Source organism: Dermochelys coriacea, chromosome 2, assembly GCF_009764565.3.
Source record: "Dermochelys coriacea isolate rDerCor1 chromosome 2, rDerCor1.pri.v4, whole genome shotgun sequence".
NCBI classification, from domain to species: domain Eukaryota; kingdom Metazoa; phylum Chordata; order Testudines; family Dermochelyidae; genus Dermochelys; species Dermochelys coriacea.
The window spans coordinates 80,497,427-80,519,214 of NC_050069.1; the positions used below are offsets into that span (position 1 = coordinate 80,497,427).

The 21,788-nt window shown below is 40.4% G+C and overlaps 1 long non-coding RNA gene across 2 annotated transcripts in view; it reads left to right on the forward strand.

Annotated features, from left to right (window-relative positions):
* Nucleotides 1-21,788, forward strand: part of LOC119850428 — a 33,485-nt gene that overhangs the window by 758 nt on the left and 10,939 nt on the right. The window contains exons 2-3 of one of the 2 annotated variants that reach the window (XR_005290850.2): nucleotides 1,057-1,188; nucleotides 4,417-5,092. This is a non-coding gene — a long non-coding RNA (uncharacterized LOC119850428). Of the gene's footprint in view, nucleotides 1-1,056; nucleotides 1,189-4,416; nucleotides 5,093-21,788 lie in introns of those variants that run through there. The other variant, XR_005290849.2, reaches the window with a different exon arrangement.

Here is a 21,788-nt window from a genome sequence, read left to right on the forward strand (position 1 = left end):
TGTGTGTGTGTGTTTGTTTTTTAATAAACCAAATATATTTCCTGACAGGCAGAAGAGAAGATTAGCTGGATTATCAACAGGAAAGCATGTGATAAGGATTATCATGTGAATGATTTTAACAGCAGAAAATGCAAATGGGGGGGGGAGGGTTAAGAGTCATTGTCTTAGCTAAAGGAAGAGTCTTAATTCAAAAATTGGTCTACAAATATTTGCTGTCTACTGTTTTCACAGGATCTTTTTCCTGAGACAAAATAATTTGCATTTTTTTTCTTCTCATCTCACAGAACAAATGTTTTTGTGGGGAAAATGATGATTCATATTGATAAAAATGATGATTCTTATCCTGCATCATGGGAGGGATAGCTCAGTGGTTTGAACATTGGCCTACTAAACCCAGGGTTGTGAGTTCAATCTCTGAGGGGGCTGTTTAGGGATCTGGGGCTAAAATTGGGGATTGGTCCTGCTTTGAGCAGGGGGTTGGATTAGATGACCTTCTGAGGTCCCTTCCAATCCTGATATTCTACGACTTTAATGGAGTTTTGCATTAACTTCAAAGGGGGTATAATCAAGCTCTATACTTTCAAATAAAAGTGGAGAAGGGCCCCAACCCACCAAAGCATTAAGCCTGGGTTTTAATGTTAAGACTCTGAGTTAGGCTAAGGCATCTTGCTGTAAAGATAGCTATCTTGATAGCTGTCTTGATGTAAAATCCTAGTGGAGACAAAGTGCAAGGAGTTCTTACTGCAATATAGCTAATCAAGATCAACTCTATACCTCCCATCAGGTGTTTACCTCATTTAACTATGTGGCTGTAATCAACACCTGTACCTTGTCTCCACCAGGATTTTACACTGACATCTATCTCAGTTAGGGTGACTAGATGTCCCGATTCTTATAGGGACAGTCCTGATTTTTGGGTCTTTCTTATATAGGCTCCTATTAGCCCCACTTCCTCCACCCCCTATCCCAGTTTTTCACATTTGCTGTCTGGTCAGTGCTGTCTGCTAATCTGTAAAATGTGTAATGTGTAAAAAATGCATTTTTTTTTCTTTCCAGTGAATTCAAAGCCTTGGTCCTGTCAATGGAGTTATTCATGTCCTTAAAGTAAGCACACGCTTAGGTGCTTCATTTTCCTTCAGCTCCTAGGTGACCATCCCTGCAAAGAACAGTAGGAAAAGGAAAACTAAGGTGTGTTTCCTCATGTTTTGCCATTTTGATAGTGATTTGGGAACTTAAGGTGCCTTGACGCGTGACTGTGGAATCATTCTTGTTGCAGTGAACAAAGAGGACATATTTTCACTTTACATATACAGGCCTCTCTGTTCTCATCAAAACTCCTCCTTTGGTTCCTGTTACCATGCCTCTGTGTGTTTTTCACTTTGCTTTTCAAACTCAGTAGTTTGTTAGAATCATGGCTGAAATATGCTGGAAAGCTCAAATATCCTGTATTTCTTAGTAAACTGAGCCCCGAGTAATGTTTTCATGCCAAAACTCTCAGCTGTCCCCTCTCCTGATGGAAACTTTTGTGGCAGTGAATGCAAATAGCTCAATAAGTGGTTCTGGGGTAAATGTAAAAACTCTTCCACACTGCCAAGGGAGGAATTCTCAGGAGCATTTCGCAGTGTCAGTCTCCACAAACATCACAGAATGCCTGGTGGCAGCTGGACTGGCGCTGCCTGAATATTTCTCCTCTTCTCTGTATAGTGCTTTGACAGGTTAGGGGGAGTTTTTTGTTTTTTTTGGTTTTTTGTTAGTGGCAGCATTTTCAGGGTTTGTTTGTGCTAGGTAGGTAGCAGCCCCTCCCACCCCCATTGTGTCAGTCAATCTCCAATGCATTCATGAGGCTAACATCTTTCTGTCTGCTAGGACTCAAGGTTTACCTAGAATAGACCCCAGATTAAGATCCAGGTTTACCACTCTGCTTCCCCCTATTTATTATACAGCGATATAATATGTATCAATGTTGCACTGAGACCCTGGAGGCATTCCATCATTGCCTACATTTGTTTATCCTTAACATCAAATGGCAGCACCAGGTACTGAACTCCAAGGTGGTTCCAACTAACCTGAATTAAAGCTAGGATGGGAACAATTCCAGATGGATTTGTCATACCATTAGGCTGACTGATGATCAGATGCTAGTTTCATAGTCAACTAGTTTTATAGTCAACTAAAACTATAGACTATGAATATGCACCCAAACAAAAACACAATGCATGTTTTAAATAACTCTAGAGGACAGTTTCCAGTATTCCATCATGACCCTGGGAACAAGTTGTAAATAGCAGAGGAAAATGGAGGGACAGTTTAAAGAACACTGCATTTTGTATTCCTGAAGAAAAAGATAGAAGCAGCACACCCATTAGACTGTTCTGATCTGACCTTCCAAGAATGTAACTGAATCTGTGCATATTACATTGTTTGGTTTTGTTAATCATCCTAGGACTTCTGGTAAGCCCAAAGTTTAAATCTTAGCCATAAAGTCAACCACTGTTAACTTTAGTAGTGAATGTGAGAGTGAGTTTACAGTATCTGTATTGCTTCCTATGCATACATGCTGCAAACTGAACACTGGGAGGTCTATAGCTCAACAAGGGCATGTTGACCTTAACCTCTGGTACTTGTTTTACTGAGGCTGGTGAGCTCTTTCATCATCTGGTTACATTACTTAAATATAGTAACTTTTTTTTTCCTGAAATGGAGTTTCTAGGTTCAAAGAAGGAAGCAGTGTTGTGATATTTACGTTGACAAGCTTTTCTATGCAGTTACTGCTTTTTTTAGTTTTTGGTCCTCTTCTAGCCAAACAACAATCTTCTGTTAAACTATACTGGCCATTCTGGAGACATTGCATCCTTTGGAAACAGTTTTACAGATTTGTGGGTCAGTGGAAGTAGCAGGGAAAGTCTCTCTAATCAAGATAGAAAAGGTGGATGAGATAATATCTTTTACAGGACTAACTTCTGTTGGTCAAAGACAAACTTTCGAGCTACACAGATGTCTTCAGGTAGATCAGATTAACTTGTGTAGCTCAAAAGCTTGTCTTTGACCAACAGAAGCTGCTCCAATATATTAATATCCAATATATTACCTCACATCTCAGCTCTCTAATATCCTCGTACCAACACAGCTACAACACCAGTGAAATCAAAATAACCTCACTCACTCAGGTCACGGAAGCTTACTTTTCTGCTGAGTCTAAGTGTTTGTCTCCTAAGAGAAGCTACAGTGTAACAGGATAGTACAAAGAGTAGGTTTCAGAGTAGCAACTATTTTAGTCTGTATTCGCAAAAAAGAAAAAGGAGTACTTGTGGCACCTTAGACTAACAAATTTGAGCATCTTGCATAATGACAGGTTTCAGAGTAGCAGCCGTGTTAGTCTGTATTCGCAAAAAGAAAAGGAGTACCCGTGGCACCCTAGAGACCAACAAATCCACTAGAGCATAAACCCCCGTGAGCCACAGCTCACTTCATCGGATGCATTTGGTGGAAAAAACAGAGGAGAGATTTATATACACACACACAGAGAACATGAAACAATGGGTTTATCATACACACTGTAAGGAGAGTGATCACTTAAGATAAGCCATCACCAGCAGCAGGGGGGGGAAAGGAGGAAAACCTTTCATGGTGACAAGCAAGGTAGGTTTCAGAGTAGCAGCCGTGTTAGTCTGTATTCGCAAAAAGGAGTACCCGTGGCACCCCAGAGACCAACAAACCCACTAGAGCATAAGCCTCCGCGAGCCACAGCTCACCCCATTGGATGCATCCGATGAAGCGAGCTGCAGCCCACGAAAGCCTACGCTCCAACAAACCCGTCAGTCTCCAAGGTGCCACAAGCACTCCCCCTCTTTAAGCTTTCATGAGCTATGCTTTAATAAATAAATAAGCTTATGCTCTAATAAATTTGTTAGTCTCTAAGGTGCCACAAGTACTCTTTGTTAAAAAAAAAAAAAAAAAAAAAAATCCTGCAGAGGGAAGGCAATCTTCTATTGTATTGCTTTATCTGCTACTTGCTTAAGTTGTTAGTAACCCCTGGATATCTCTGCGTGATAAACTCTATGAATCTGATTATCACTTACGCTGGTCCCTTTATGCAAAAAGAAAAGGAGTACTTGTGGCACCTTAGAGACTAACAAATTTATTAGAGCATAAGCTTTCGTGAGCTACAGCTCACTTCATCGGATGTCACTCTTGCAGAATAAAAGGTCTTTAAAGTTGGCATAGTTGCATCAATTTCAAGCTCCTTTGCACTGCCAGAATGGTGTGTAAGGGGCCTGAGCGTAAACGAGAAGCAGACCCTATAAGATGTAGAACCTAACTTTTAGTTTTATGCCTTTATGTAACTTTGAATCAGCCTTTGAGAAATGAAATCTGTGTGTATTTGTCAGCATCTAACAGTGATTTTTTTCAGAACAGATCATCACATCTGTTAGCTCCCTAGTTTTGGATGCAATGAGAGATGGAATCCTGGAAGCAAGTAGACAAAATGGATTGTGAATATTCTTGTGGCCCTCTCTCCAGCCCTGTGACTGATCAAACCTGCTGTCTGGGAATCTGAAGCTCAACTCCCCCCCCCACACACACACACCCTACGACATGTAAATGAACTGATCTAGTTAATTTTTAAAAAAAACAAACTTTGCAAGAATTATCAAAGTTGCATGAAATTTTGCAGAGACATTTTTAACCATATTCATTTCCAACTTTCCAACTGAATTCATTTCCACTTTCCAACTGAATATAAAGCACTGGTAAACTGCAGAATAATTCAAAACACTCAGCTTCCTAAAGCAATCTCCACTTCAATGCCCTATCTGTACCAGAAAATTTTACTGCTTAAACTAGACCATCCCACTACCTGCAGTATGGATGTAATTATGTAAGTCTATAAGGTGTTTTATAGCTTATTCCTGTACAGGAAGGGCAATAACAATACCAGTATTAATTTGTAATCCAGGCTTAGTCTACACTTAAAAGTTGTACTATGTTTGTTGGGAGGTGGGAGGTGTTTTTTGTTTGTTTTTTAAATTGCCAATATAGCAGCCATAGTGTGGACTCAGTTTTTGTATAAAGCTAAAGGTGACTTAATGGTATGATTACCCTTTCCATTGGGGACTAGCTAAACTGATATAAAGCATCTTTTATACTCATATAAATTTCTTTCACACTGGGGGCGGGAAGGGAGGATTGTACCACTTTACCTATACCTGTGTAGATAAAACAGTACAACTTTCTAGGTTAGACAAAGCCTTAGGTTAAGACTTCACAAGCAGGTGAAACTTATTTGTGTTTCTATAGCTAATGTAAAATATACAGAAATGAAGTGCTATGTATTAATAATCTGTTCTTTGTCATGAATAGACTAGAAAATCTGCCCCTGCATGATGTATACCAATTTATAATCTAGAAAGTTCATAAACCATTAGGATAATTTCTAACATTACTCGCCATAAAAGTATGGAAATTTCTTGTTACACATTTATATCAGTTGCATCATGTATGTATTTAGTCAGCAACATAGACTTTAGAGCTGATTGTTTTCCATTAATTAATTTCTTGTACTGAGAGCTAGCTAGAGTATCAAATTATACATTATATTAACAGTGTGTGTTATGTATAAAGATTTGCATCTGAAAATGATTCAGCTGTTAATTGAAGCTCAACCACATTCAGCATTTAATGAGAAAATGGTTGTGTATTGGCTCTGAGGACTTTTCTGTTGGTAGATACCTGTACTGTTCTCTTCTTCTTTGGATGATTGGGAAACTTGTAGAATCTTGGAGTTGATGTATTTACATGTTATCTAGCACAAAGAAAATTCTGAGACTGAAAGCCATATCTATCTGATTTAAAAATTATATTAGCAACTCCTAGAGGAGGAGACATTCTATCACTCATTTAAAACCAATTCATATGTGAATGGCACAAGCACATAGTATTATCCTCTTTCATACATAACAAAACAATCCATGAGAAAGTTAGGTAAATATCTTGTCTTTAAATTGCACCTGGCATCCTGAAGGATGCCAAAATACTTCTCAAACTAGTTACTCTGCAGGGAATAACTTTTTTGTCATTGAAATGAACTCCCCCCACCCCCAGCTTTGGGTTGGAAAATTGTAACTATATAATAGCAGCACTGCACAACAGTTTAGAAGAGGAATTAAACAATATTGGACCCAATTGAAATTTCAGGGGACATTTAGATGGTAGAAAGTAATTAAACTTAAAATTTGGCCAGGATATTAACATTGCTTATTTGTTTAAAAGACACCTGCTCCCATCCCCTAAAAAAGCCCATCACCACCACAACAAAAATACCAACCACCCTGAGATTTTTATTGGCCACAGTCAGAACTGTGGTTTTGTATCTTTTGTAAAACACAGCACCTGAGTGCTTGGCATGTCATGCACGAATACTGGCTCAGAATGGACTCGGGGAGATAAAACTGCCTGATGTATTGCCAGGATTTCACTGTGATTATGTCTACACTTGGAGCTAACGGTGTGATTCCCAGCTTACACAGACATACTTGTGCTATCTCTTATGGTACTTGAGTGCGCCAAAAATAGAGTAGTGGCATAGGCTAGCTTTGCCAAGTATTTACCCATAGGGGTCAAGTGGGTTTGTACGCAACATGGCTATTTGTACCACTGCTTGTGCTAACCCAGCTACACGACTAGATGTTAGCTCGATGAGACAAAACATGAGTATGTCTGTGGGAGCCGGGAGTCACACCTTCTCCCTCCCACCCCCCCAGCTCCAAGTGTAGACATACACTAAATGTTTCCCATCCAAGTTCTTACCAAGCCTGACTCATTTTAGCTTGTAAGACCATGACTGCCTGAGGTGGTATGGCTTCCGGTCATAGCATGTTTGCAGCTTATGTGACTGGATGAATTTAGGCAGCTTCTCTTGCTATTGCTTAGAGCTGTTAATATCAATATTTTCCCCCTTTTGTTTTCACTTTTGGCGAGCTTTCAAATGACAGGGATTTACCAAAACAAGTGTGTATAGAAAATGAATTTCAGCATCTCATTTGCAAGCATTCTCAGAAACCAAATTTTAAATTTTCACACACAAGCAAATGGTTGAATAAGTCCTGTGGCATTGTTTCTAGTGTGACCTATCTCAGCTAAGCAACACAGCTTGAACTGATTTGTGATGAATCCAAAGTTAAAAAGACTCAAATTTTGACAATGAATAAACTGAAGGACACTGGGCTAATGGCAGATATTCACTGAGCAGAAAAAGCTGAATTCAAAAATTTCTTAAAAATATTTGCTTATATCTACAGCAGATCTATTTCTTTTAAGGAATAGACTTCAATTACATCTCTTTGCCCTTCACCCCCTATAAACTTTCATGGTATCCAAATCAGTTCATGCATGCCTAGTTCTGACATCTTTTCTTGTTGTGACTAATTCTTACATGTCCTTTGTGGGTTACCCTATCCTGTGGCATGGCTGGAAGAAGGTGTATCAAGTTTTAAATCTCAAACGAGAATTTCTTAACTTAATTTTTGTATTTAAGTTTCTTCCCCTGGGCATCTACCTCTGCCTTTAGTCTGTGTCAGGTACCAAACAGTTTATAAGTGATGTGCTTTATAGGGAAAGTTGTTCTGAATGCAGATCCCATCAGTCCCATGGAACCAACAGTAAGCATGAGGAGTGCTTTGCTACAGTCCAGTGGATGGCCTAAATCCAGCTGTATCTAAGAGGTATCTTTCAATTAGATTCTTTAGGAGGAGAGCAGGATAGTCAGGAGGGCTGAGCTATGGCTAAGGACCATCTTCATATTTCAGTGATTTCAATCCTCTTCATTGGATGAGAGTTAACACAACAACTAGGGTCAGGTGAGACAGCAAAAACAGTTGAGATTCAAGATACCATTCAGCAAAGAGCCAGCTTCCTATCTCTCGTGGGATTTATAACAGTTTAACTCAGTGTAGTTACTCCTGGCTTGCACCACTATAAATAAATCAGCTCAGAAAATGCCCCAAGGCATGGAGCTGTATTAATTTAGAATTTTCTATAACTACTACTGGTTTTGGATCAAGAGTCTTACTTGGCTCATACACAGGCAAGAGTTCTTCTCACCTAAAGCTGAGTTTTGCTTTAGTAAGGATTGCATGTTTGAGCCCCGTGAAAGCAGACAAGGGAAATCTCTTCTGCGTGGAAAATGAAGAAAGCTGTCCAATTATTTCCCTCAAACCAATTCCTAATTCCACAATGGTCTTTTTAAGAAGGTCATTATGAATAAAAAGCCTCTCTGAGGAACAGTTTGTTGAAGTTCGCATTCCTGAGGCATGTGTCTGTAGTCAGTCAGGCACTCAGCATGCCTGGAAAAAAAGTGACACACTTAGAAGATTAAATTTGTGCAGCATTCTGTCTAAGCTTAAAAGGAAAAATAGATATGTTTAAACACAGTAGGTAATCCTAAACAGATACTGTCATGCTCAAGACAAGGCTCAGTTTCATAGGCAAAGTAAAGAGATTTGGAGTCTACAGTGATTTGATGGCTCCCAAGTCACAATCCCCCATTTCTTTGACACTTATCACATGCATAATGTTGTAACATTTTCAGCTGGCAGGCAAGCTATATGGCTGTAATCAGCTGTCTGTGGTTAGCTAATGAAACAGCCTGTCATTCTGTAATGCTATGGGGGGGGGGGGGGGAAGGGAGTAGTATTTACTTACCTTAATTCCAGCTTAAGTAAATATCCTTAATACATAATGTGATAGACCCAGACCAGTGGGGTACAGGAGTCTGGTAGAAGGTAAATATACTGGCCACTGGATGAGTAGTTTTCTGTTCCCTGAGTGACCAGAGCAGGGGCTGTACTAGAACAATCAAGAACCTGCTAGAACCCATTAAGACAGGCAAGCTAATTAAGACACCTGGAGCCAATTAAGAACATACTAGATTCAATTATGGCAGGCAGACTAATCAGGACACCTGGTTTAAAAAGGACCTCCCATCAGTTAGGGGAGGGTGTGTAAGGAGCAGGGAGTGAGAAGGTGTGCTGCTGGAGGATTGAGGAGTACAAGCATGATCAGGCTTCAGAAGGAAGATCCTGCTGTGAGGGTAAAGAAGGTATTGGGAGGAGGCCATGGGGAAGTAGCCTAGGGATTGCAGCTGTCACGCAGCTGTTACAGGAGCCACTGTAGACAGTTGCAATCCACAGGGCCCTGGGCTGGAACCTGGAGTAGAGGGCAGGCCTGGGTTCCCTCCATCCCTCTCAACTCCTGATTTGAGATAAGAGGAGGTGACCTGGACTGTGGGTCCCACCAGTGGGGAAGGTCCCTAACCTATCCCCTGACCTGCTAGGTGTGTCAGTAGAGACTGCGGGGATTGTTCTCCTCCCTTTCCCCATGCTGGCCAGTGATGAGGTTAGCTGAGTGAACAGCAAGTTTGAGCCACTAGCAAAAGTGGCCAAACAGAGATTCACAGCAGCCCTCAGAGGCAAGCAAATCTTCCAATAAGCACAGGACCCACCAAGGCAGAGGAGAAACTTTGTCACAATAATTATGTTAAATAGTCAATTAAGACACAAAGTTTCTATATTGGGGGAAATATGGCAGTATTCTTGGTAATCCCTAATGATACTGAGCAATCCTATTAAACTTCATAGCCAAAGGCAGTCTATTTACTACAGGGGCTTTCATATCTAAAGTTAAATTCTAAGAGGTTATCTTTTAATTGGAAGGTAAATACTGGTATATTCATCACTTTACTCAAAGTCATAAGCCTGAATGAAAATGAAACAAAATTATGTAGATAAATGTCTTGACTACACATCATCATCAATGTTGTGGCATACGGTTATACTTTAAATATCACTGGGACTTGGCTGCAAATGGAAAAATACAAAGCGATATATTGCACATATGTATTAAATAAAGATCAGTTATTTTGAGTCATGTGGGGTGCAAAGCCAAGTCAGTGAATTTGGGGACTAAAGTCAACAAATACCAGTGCAGCTAGACCATGGTGCTTAGCGATAACTGCAGCAATCTCTTTTGTACCCAGCCAAAGCAATATAAACTTGGTAAGCATGAAGGTGACAACATGAGCAAGACCAACAGTTAATGGGTGAATGAGACTGACCTCTCAAGCTTGGAGAGGGCTTGCTGACAAGAATTTGAATCTGCAGTGTATAGCTTGCTGTAGTAATAGAAGTAGTTTCTTCATAGTTCATACCCAGAATAATTTGCAGTGGCAAAATGGTAGTCCAGTGTTGTTACATTGTGCTTCAATTGGTATTCCTAGCAATGTTACAGTGTACTGTAGCTTCATAATTATGAATAGCATAGCCTTATGATTAATTTGGGGTGCAAAATGCACTTGTCACTAATAACAGGTTCATTCTTTGGTGCAGTAGAGATTAACTGTGAAAAAGAGAATTGTGAGATGTACATAGAGACTTTGTTTTATTAATACCACAATCAATATATGCAAAAATCACAGAACTAGAAAAACAAGATAATAGCAGAGTCCTCCTCATGTACTCACGAATCTACAGGGCTGTGGGTTACTCTTAATGTCAGATAAGCATCCTGACATTCTAAGGTCCCACTGAAGGGTCAGTTTTTACTCCCTTTCATGCACGTATTCCTTATAACCACCTATTTCCAAGACCATATTTGATTGTCTTTGTCTCTTATCCATATTTGTCATTCCTGCTATCTATCTTTGGGGTCCTGGCTACTGTTGTGAGCGTTTCCACAAATAGATGGTTCTCCATGTAATGTGGATAAGAAAGTATGGCTAAATAAAGACTTTACAGTCTACTAAAAGATATATATTGCTAAATCTGCTAACCCAATGTTGGTTCCTTATGCTAATTTATATTAGGCCTAATGTGCTCTTATGCTAACTCTCAACTCTTTCTAAGATATAAATTATTATTTACCTGGTCATCTGATCTCAGTTCATCATGGGTCAAAGATTACTAATATAATTCATCTTACCCAAACAGACCTTTGAAAATGAGGTCTTGGAAAACAATTCAAAAATAAATTCAATCCCAACCAAACAAGGCATGATATTTACAGATCATGCCACAACACTGAGAGTAGTTCAGTTTGACAATCCTATCGGGTCAGTATATGCCTTCCTCTGAACCCCTGAGCTTGTGGGCATGCAAACTCCAGTGCAGATGTGTATCCCTGCTTATTTTGTGTGTGCACACCTAGCTGAGCATGAATTGAGGGGATCATGCACGCTCATTGCAGTTTGCAGACATGCAGGTCAGTGGTACACAAAGTGTATGCAGGTACTTGCAGATCTGAACTACATAAATTGTGACATCCAGAAAAGGACAGGTTGGGCAGTGGGGGAAGAGGGTATGAAGAAAAGGAAAAGTGGCAGCTGTGCAATGGCATGGCATGAAGACAACTGGAAGGGGTATGTTTGTGTAAGAGAGATGCAAGATCCACCTGCCAATCCATCATAAGGAGAGAGAGCAACGGAAGGCTGGGATCCACCACTTTAAAGCCTCAGTTTTGTAAAAGGAGTTCACAAAATCTGCCCACTTCACCCAGGTTTCACTCTCCAGAAATTTTATTTAAAACAAGTGGTGGGAATTTTAAATGATCTATTAATCAGTCAAATCTCCTTAATCCAGTAGTAATTGTTACTTGTGTAGCTGCTCCCCCAAAGCACAGCTCCAGCCTCCTCCTTGGGGCTTACTAATTGGAGGAGTCTCTTCTCCTTCCTCGCATGGGTAAGGGTCTGTCCTGGGTTCTTTGTTGCAATGCCTGGTGCCTCCACCCAAGGTGTCTCCTCACTGTACCTAGGTCACAAGGGCTCCTGTCCCTTCGAGAAATAATTGATACTACAATTCTTAACAAGGATTATAAAAATCACCACCAACAAAATACAATAATAGAAACCCCAACAAATGAAATGTCACAGTCTAACAAAAGGGGACTTTATTGGGGAAAGGAAACAGGCTGTAGTGAAGGAAAGGATTAAGAGATACTAAAACATTAACACTACAACAAACTCTCCACCTTCCCAGGCAGATGGAATGTTTAGGATGTATCCAGAGATGGGTGTAGTAGTGCTGAAGACATCGGATGGATTAAAGAAAACAAAAGAGGCCCTCTTATACTGTTTTCACCACTGAGTGGGGTCCTTTCCTGGCTCTCTTGGGTCTGGAGTCCTGTTGAGGTCTTGACAAGCCTCGCCTGTTCTACTTTTCCCTCCGCTCCAAACTCAAAAGCTTCAGAAATGAAATTAAACCTAGTAGTCCCTTTGTCCCTGGGTCAGGCTATTCCCTCCCACTAAAGGAACTGAGCCAGCCTGGTTCCTCATTGGCCCAGCAAACTATATACATTTACCCCATCAAAAGCCTCCATATTAGCTTTTGCAAATGTTTCCTGTCTATTCATCTCCATCCCAGATTCTAAGCATGCTGGGAAATGGTGTCTGGAGGCTCTGGAGCCACTGTGATTGTGGTCTATAGTGGTCGCCTCAAGACTCAAGCAGGTTGCACTCTCCAAATTAACAAACATAGCCCCTGTTGTACCATTGCTATTCATAGTTCTGTACTACATTAATGAAACGTTCTCTCAAGCAGTAACCACTAGCTCTAGTGGGTTCATAACTTAACAGTTTTGATTAAGCCTTGGCATGCAAACTGTTGTGTAATGTTTGTGTTCTTGTAAAACAGCTGCTACATTTCATGGCTGTATTTGAGTGCTGCAAGTGACTCCTATGTGATCCATAAATGTTTTGGGGTCCTTCTAAAGGAAATGAATTATAAGGGCTTTTATATTATTACTCCTAAAGTTAATGCAAATAGGAGGTATTATGGATAGTGTGCCACTCAAAGATGTGGGTTTTCTCTAGCAGTCCCCATTGTTGTACTCTGGTATCTTGTGCCTTGTAGCAAAACCATTATCCTTCCCTTTCTTTACATTCAGAACTTTCTAAAATTTCAGTTGAAATTTTCCATTCTTGGCTTTGCTGAAAGGTGATAAGATTTTTATGGGTTATAACTGAGTAAAGTCCCTTCAACTCTTTCTGGTTATTGAGAATGAAAAGTATAATCAGTAGGGCCCTACCAAATTCATGGCTGTGAAAAATGTGTCACGGACCATGAAATCTGGTCTTCTGCCATGAAATCTGGTATTTTGTGTGCTTCTACCCTATACTATACAGATTTTTACAGGGGAGACCAGAGTTTCTCAAATTGGGGGTCCTGACCCAAAAGGGAGTTGCAGGGGGGTTGCAAGGTTATTTTAGTGGAGTTGCGGTATTGCCACCATTTCTTTTGTGCTGCCTTCAGAGCTGGGTAGCTGGAGAGTGGTGGCTATTGGCCAGATGCCCAGCTCTGAAGGCAGCACCCCACCAGCAGCAGTGCAGAAGTGAGGGTGGCAATACCATACCATGCCACCCTTACCTCTGCACTGCTGCCTTCAGCGCTGGGTGGCCAGAGAGAGGCAGCTGCTGACTGCGGGCTCAGTTCTGCAGGCAGCAGCACAGAAGTAAAGGTGGCAATACCATACCATACCATCTGTGCTTCTCCTGGCTGCAGCTGTGCCTTCAGAGCTGGGCTCCCAGCCAGCAGCCACCACTCTCCAGTTGCCCAGCTCTGAAGGCGGCAGCACCACCACCAGTGCAGAACTAAGAGTAGCAATACGGCGACTCCCCCCACCCCCAAAACTCCTGTTTGGGTCAGGATCCCTACAATTACAACACCATGAAATTTCAGACTTAAATAGCAGAAATCATTCATGAAATTTACAATTTTTTTAAATCCTATGACCATAAAATTGACCAAAGTAGACTGAATTTGGTAGGGCCTTAATAATCAGTTAAAAAAATATTCCAACCACACTTTTTAGTATAGCACAGACACTGGAAAATCAGTTGCAGGTGGAAACTTGACAAGGGTTCGGCTTCTGGTGTGTTGGGACAACTTATGCTGACCATTATTGGCTTATTTCCTTGTGCTCTCCTGGTCGATCTGTCTGTATTCATCTATCTCTTGACTTAGACTTTGATTGTAAGCGTTTTGGAGGAGAGACTGTCTTTTTGTACAGCACCTAGCACAGTGGAAACCTAGTGCACGACTGGGGCTCTTAGGTGCTACAGTAACACAAATAATAAATAACGGATATACGTTAATCTTCAGGGAGGTCTATTTGCATGGCCGTGGGAATTAAAATAAGTTAGTTTCACTTGAAAGAATATCTCTCCATACTCAGTGGGCATTTGCTAAGATTTCAGCCTAGCATAGGCACGCTTCCCCTTTTTACCTACATCACTGAAATTTCTCTCTGTCTATCTGGACCAATTGGCTGGGCAAGGATAGGAGTCATTACTCTCAAGCTGGGATAATTTGCATGTCCTGAGAAATATTGTAAGGGTTAAATCCAAAGCCCTTTGAAGTCAAGAGAGAGACTGTGATTGACTTCAATAGCCTTTGGATCTAGTCTGTAGTCAACTGAAATATAGTTGTATCCTCCATAATAGACTCATGATCTGATCTTTATAAAACACTGCCTTGCCTTCCTCAAAGGAAGCAAAACACTGTAAATTGACAAAGTATCCTAAGCCTTAAAATTTTGTTATGGACTAATGAAATTCCACTGCTGGGCAGTGACAAAACCAGTGCTAATTTGAGAGTATTTTCAGCACAATTAGGTGATGCATGTGAGTGTTATGCTTGTGCTTTCCTCATATTTATTAATCCCACCAGCAATCTCTCATCTCAATATTATAAAATGAAAAACTAGTGGATCAGTAGCAATAAAACAAAAAATCATTTGTTGGCTACAGTTATTCTATCATTTTTCTGAACAGCTTCTCTGCCCCTGACCCCCACATGCTTCCCAGTACGCACTTTATCTGATTCCTACGTTGATCTGATCCAAATCTTGCTAGGTTGTTCTCTTCCTCACTTAAAAAATTGATTTTTTTTCCCTTCAAAACTGAACCGCTCTCTTTGGCATCTTTGTTGCATTGCCCTTATCTTGCAAAACACATCTGTAAATGATATGTGATGCTGGCATGCTACAGAGAAGGAAGACACTGAACCACACACAGGAGTGCCTCAGTACTGAGCAGACTATAAATGACACAGCCATCTTTGTGCATCTAGTCCACTTCCACGGTTTTGTGAAGCAAAAGAGGCCATTAACTTTCTAAAGGCAAAAGGCTCTGAATAACCCAGACTTCTCTAAATTTAAATAATTCACACTCTAGTCATTAATTTTTTTTCTAAACTCATTAAGATATGACCTCAGTGAAATAATAGAACAAAAATTCTGCAATTCATCTGAGTTCTGCTAACATAGCAGTGATATATATGTAAGTGTAACAGGAGGCAAAAAATGAGTTTCTTACTCGGTGTAAGTGATTACAGGGATGTGAAGGGCAGCACGGTGAACGCTGAATCCTAAGTAACATCTGAGGATATTGTAAATTGAGCAGAAGATCCGCCATGGTGGGCTGTACCAGTGCACAGTTGGAACCCTGGAATGTATTGTATAGCCTATGGTAGGCTTATGTTGCCATTACTGACTGCTCTTGCCAAGCCAGCATGTTAAGTGATTATGGAACATTTGAAAGCCCCAGGTAAACGACCTTTCAGAATTGGCAGACATCAATGGATCGCTAATTATTTCCTTCTTTTTACGATTAGCAATCCTGAATCCTGGTGGGAAATCAGGTGAGACAGTTTGGATACAATAAAAACTGCATTCTGAGCAATAAGAAAAGAAGGGAAAATGGCACTTACAAAATTTCTGACAAACTCCACAGTGCTCTCAAATTCCACACTGATAAAATGGATTTAGATGAATAGCCAGACAGACTGAAATGTGGTTTTTGTAAGCCTACTAAAAGCACCAACTAATTTTGTTTAGTATATGTGCCAGCTTTAACAATAGTCTTAAATAAATGTAATTCTTTAATAATACTGTCCAGATGAACCAAGCATTTGTAATGCTCTGAGGAGTTGTAAGGAGAAAGTAATTAAGCTGGATTTTTAATAAGACATGCTGTGAGTTGTTGACCAATGATTCACATTGGACAAAGTGTTAGTTCAAGTTATTCTGAAAAACATCCATAAAAAGTATGGACACTGGGCAGGTAGGAAAATCTTTAAAAAGGCATTGAGTGAAGGGTACATTAGCTAGCCTGGATTTTTCCCATCAAGATACATGCATGAAAAGAACTCTCTCCAGATGCAGAATCTATTTACGCCCCTTCTGAAATCTGTCCATTTGACTTCCTGACCTTGTGGATGATGCTGTGCTAGTCTGGTGTCTAGGTGTGGGAAAGGGGTGGAGAATGGGTGTAGGCTGTGGGAGGAGTGGGTGGGAAAGAACCAGGACTGGAAAGATGCTTATTGTGGATCCCCATTTATCTGGTGTTTATCTAGAAAAAGATAATACAGTCTGAGGAGTGAGGCCTACATGGAATGATGATACAGTCCCAGGTTGTATTAGCTTTTCTAAATATGCTCTGCAGGTCCAGAGGATGAAAAATGTGCATACATCCACCTGGCTGTATCCCCAGGCCATCCACCCACTCTTTCCCTTCCCTGATTAGTTCATTCTCTGCTTTCTTCCCTTCTACCAACCTCAGACCTGCAGAGCACCCGCCTCATATCTGGAGGCTGGGGGGAAAATGCCACAGAGGAACTAACCCCCCTTCTTTACAGAGGAGCTCCTCCAACTGTGATCTCCAAGAGCAGTGATCAGGTCCAATTGGTAGATCTCCACAAGAAGTTTTAGGAGATGTACTCCTCCTCTACCTGGAGATTTGAGGATCTTGCAGTAAATTCATCATGCATTTCTGATTCAGAGTACTGTAATGAAATCATCCAGGTTAAAGCACTTGCTACTGAATGTAGTTCCTTAGTCATCATCAGTTCATCAAAATGGCTGAGAAGTAAGTTGCTGCTTTGGATAATCCAATGCTCATTTCTCCTAAAGTTTTTTGACTGATTATCTTGTAACAGGAAGATATCTATTACCTCATTCTGATAATATTGATGTAGCTGAGATTTAAAGGTTTTCCCCACTTCATAGCACATCCTTATACACCATAGACAGTAACATTGAGATTAGAGAATTTAGACACATTAATTTCATAGTCAGCTTGGTCTGCAAAATGGTTGCTTACCATAGTGGGGTTAAAGGATTTTAGATACTGCAGAATATTGTACCAATTCATCTTCTAAGGGAAGACAATAGACAATAACCAAAAGAGAAACTCTAGCACTAGCTAATCTACAACCAGCTAATTTTTTCCAGGATAAAACTGAGCCTGGGTTTTCTCTCAATTACCAGGATTTCTTAACAAGCTAATGGTCTATTAGACTAAAAATCAGAAATGAATGTAAAGGCATTTTGATTCACAAAGTGCATCCAGCTACACAAGAACAACATATACCGCTTTTAAAGAAGCTTTTAGCAATCGAGGACTACAGAATTCTGTAGTTGCCTCTAAATATAAAACCAATACATGTATAACCTTTCTAGCAGCGCTTTGTATGTTCTCTCAAGCCCCACGAAAATGTTCCAGAGAAAATGTCAATGTTGGGCTCTTTAAGCATCTACAATTATCAAAAGTCGTGTCTGCACCAGGGCATTATGAATTTGGCAACCTCTGACAAGCACATATAATTGCACTGTCAAATTGTTTTAGTTAGTCACGGTGATTTCATTTACCATTATCTTGCACAAGCTAGCATGTTGCACTGCTTGCACCACTAAAAGCAGCTTGCACCACTCATCATTCACAGTTAAGCATATTTGAGAAGTGAAATTAGCTGGAAAGATGCCTCACAAAGAAAAATCATTACAACCAATAACATACAGGCTGTCTGATTTTCAGGGGCATTTGACACAAAGGAGACATTCACAGGGAAATTATCTCTGGTTCTTGAATTCCTTTTCTATAAAAAGGAAAACGATACTCAAAAACCTAAAGTCAGATCCTCTGCTGGTGTAATCTGGCATAGCTTCATTAATGTAAGTGGAACTACCCTGACTTAACCAACTGAGGGTCTGTTGATTGTGTGCCCACTAATGTATGCAAATCAACACATCCAATCATTGCAATATTACCGTAAAACAAGTGATGAGCTTTGCAAGGCATTTGTAACCACACACAGATACCAGTTTTCCCTCTCATCCTTTGCCTATCTTGTCTGTTTAGATTGTAGGTCTTTAGGGCCAGGACTTACTATGTGTTTATACAGTGCCTAGAACAATGGGGCCCTAATTTCATCTGAGGACTTAAGCCCTGCTATACTGCACTGTCTTGTACATGCTTGGCTTTGTAAAGAAGTCAAGTGGAGCAGGCAGTAAAAATGGAAGCTTCTGTAGACTGCCCCAGCAGTCACTTGAAAGTAAGGGCTAATCCTTTCTATAACTTCCTTACTGTTTTGGGTGTGAATTATTTGCTACTGAATATTGCAGGATACAGATTTGAGATTGTTCCTCCTAGTTCATTTTTTCATAGTACCTGAGAATGATCTTAAGTCATGTTCTAGCGGGCAAGGAACTCTCCTTATCTGTAAACTTACCCAATCCATTTTTTCATAATTCTGCATTCAATTCTATTCATACTTCTTCATTTTGACAATTGCCTAAACATCTGAAGCCTGTTCACTTTTCCTGTACCTATAATCAATAATTCCTCTAAACTCCATAGAGATTGATAAATTTATTCTCCCTCACTTTAAAATAAAATCAACTGGGAATTATTAATACACCTTACTTAACTGAGAATTGATTTGATTCTGACAACTTCTTGGTATCTTTTTTTTTTTTTTTTTTAAATTGTGGTAAATAAATGCTATCCATATTGCACCTAATCTTCTAATGGCAGTTACCCAATATTCTGCAAGGTATGAAAAATGTAAAACCTTTCCCTTGCAGAAAGGCATTTGTCTTTTGTATAATGCTTGTGCTGTATTGCATGTATGGACAGGTATGCCAATAAACAGGAGCCACTCCTCCAACCACTTGGAGTTCTAAGTGCTCAATATTGAGAAGCAAAATCAAGTTTGGGGCCTTTAGCTTATGATTCATGAAACTACACTCAAACACTAAGATGACCAAACTTCTTAGGCTGATCTTTTTCCCCACTTTATTTCATAATAACAATAGCCTGAACAATTCTGTAGAGATTCCTGTCTTTTTAGAAACCTCGTAAAGTTTTGTACACCATTTAATAACTTGGGAGCTTGAGAGAGTTACTCACAGGTGGTAGTGGGGGTGAGAGGAATGATGCTGGTTGATTTGTTTTAGAGATGTAGATATATTATTGGTGCATGCCTCTTGCAAATGCAGCATAACATCTTCTTTACATATTTACATCTGTTGCTTAGACTTCTTATTGTAGGCTGTCTTTCCTGTAAAAGACTTTGAAGGGAGATAGTCTAATACAGAGACTAGCGTAGAACAAGGCAGGATACATCTTGCTCAGAGTATAAAAATATTGACAATTTAAGAGGTCTAAATAGATTGGGGTAATTGAGAATCATAGAATATTAGGGTTGGAAGAGACCTCAGGAGGTCATCTAGTCCAATCTCCTGTTCAAAGCAGGACCAACGCCAACTACATCAACCCAGCCAAGGCTTTATCAAGCCGGGTCTTAAAACCTCTAAGGGTGGACATTCCACCACCTTCCTAGGTAACCCATTCCAGTGCTTCACCACCCTCCTAGTGAAATAGTGTTTCCTAATATCCAACCTAGACTTCCCCCACTTAAAAAGGTATGCTCTGCAGTTCAATTAAATTGATAGTCCTCTAGGATTTGTTTGGCTGTAACTGAACATAAGACTTGTATTTTGATGAATGTGTATGTGGATATCTATTACGGAATTCTTGAGTAAAGGAGACTGAGTATTTAAACTCTTGAATAAGAGGTTGCTGGAGTTTCCAAAATAAACATGACCCTGCCCACTAGTCTATGCCTATCTGTCAGAAATCTAGTCCAAATGCAGTGGTCTCTTCTGTAATGGGGTTGTCTAGGTAGTGCCCCCTTCTGGCCCATCAGGACACCACTCATTCCACTGCAAGGCCCTGACAGTCAGTTGTCACCCCACACAGAACCAATGCCGTAGTGCCTTAGCCCTCCTGCTATGGCATGTGTGAGTGCCACCCCTTCTGGGGCATTAGAGCCCAAAACAAAAAAGAAAACTATCTACTTCAAAACCAGGATTGTCCTTGGATTCTTTGGTGGGACACTGTCCTTCAGCTCTGGGCTTGTCTCCAAGTAGCTAGTCTCTTTTTGTCAGTCTCCCTGGGCCTAGTCATCCTGTTACCCAGGGTTCTTTCAACCCAAAGCTCTTGGTAACTTTTACTCTGTGCGAGGTGATATCGGGGGAGACACGGCCATCCGACTGATAGACAGTTGGCACAAACAGGATAACACAAGAGTGTTTTCACTTAAAGCTAAACTTCTTATGTCCATCCTTTTATTCCCACCATCAGATACACCTTGTTTCATGCATATTTTGCTTTTAAATGTGCCTTTACCGCCTCAGGATGTTTCCCTGTTAACAGACTGGTGTTTCTGTATATACAGTTAAAATGCTTGTTAATCCTTTTCTGCCTAATGTAGTATTTCCGTTTGTTTAACACAATACACAAAAATGCTAGCAACAAGACAAACAACACAAGACAAAACATAAAACACAATCTTTGCCACAACAGTAGATCCATGCTATTCTGGATCTTTATCTGGTACCAGCTTTTCCTGATTCTCTGAAAGACAAAAAGAACATGTTTCTACCCCTTTTTGGGGTGGCATATTATTGCTTAAAATATCCATTCCTTTCACAAATATCCTTGCTGATTGAATCATAGACTTTAAGGTCAGAAGGGACTATGATGATCATCTAGTCTGATCTCTTGCACAATGCAGACCACAGAATCACACCTACACACTCCTGTAACAAACCCCTAACCTATGTCTGAGCTATTGAAATTCCCAAATCGTGGTTTAAAGACTTCAAGGTGCAGAGAATCCTCCAGCAAGTGACCCATGCCCCATGCTGCAGAGGAACGTGAAAAACCCCCAGGGCCTCTGCCAATCTGCCCTGAAGGAAAATTCCTTCGCGACCGCATCTAACATCCCATCACAGGCCATTGGGCATATTTATCGCTAATAGTCAAAGATCAATTAATTGCCAAAATTAGGCTATCCCATCATACCACCCCCTCCATAAACTTATCAAGCTTAGTCTTGAAGCCAGATATGTCTTGCCTCCACTGCTCTTCTCCAAAGGCTGTTCCAGAACTTCACTCCTCTGATGGCTAGAAACCTTCATCTAACTTCAAGTCTAAACCTCCTGATGGCCAGTTTATATCCATTTGTTCTTGTGTCCACATTGGTACTGAGCTTAAATAATTCCTCTCCCTCCCTGGTATTTATTCCTCAGATATATTTATAGAGAGCAATCATATCTCCTCTCAGCCTTCTTTTGGTTAGGCTAAACAAGCCAAGCTTTTTGAGTCTCCTTTCATAAGACAGGTTTTCCATTCCTCAGATCATCCTAGTAGCCCTTCTCTATACCTGTTCCAGTTTGAATTCATCCTTCTTAAACATGGGAGACCAGAACTGCACACAGTATTCCAGATGAGGTCTCACCAGTGCCTTGTATAATGGTTCTAACACCTCCTTATCTCTACTGGAAATACCTCACCTGATGCATCCCAAGACCATATTGCAGGAAAAACAGAGGAATTACCCCCATACTTTCCTGTGTTTTTGTTCTATAGGCAGGCTAGTTTTCAATGGCTCCTACCT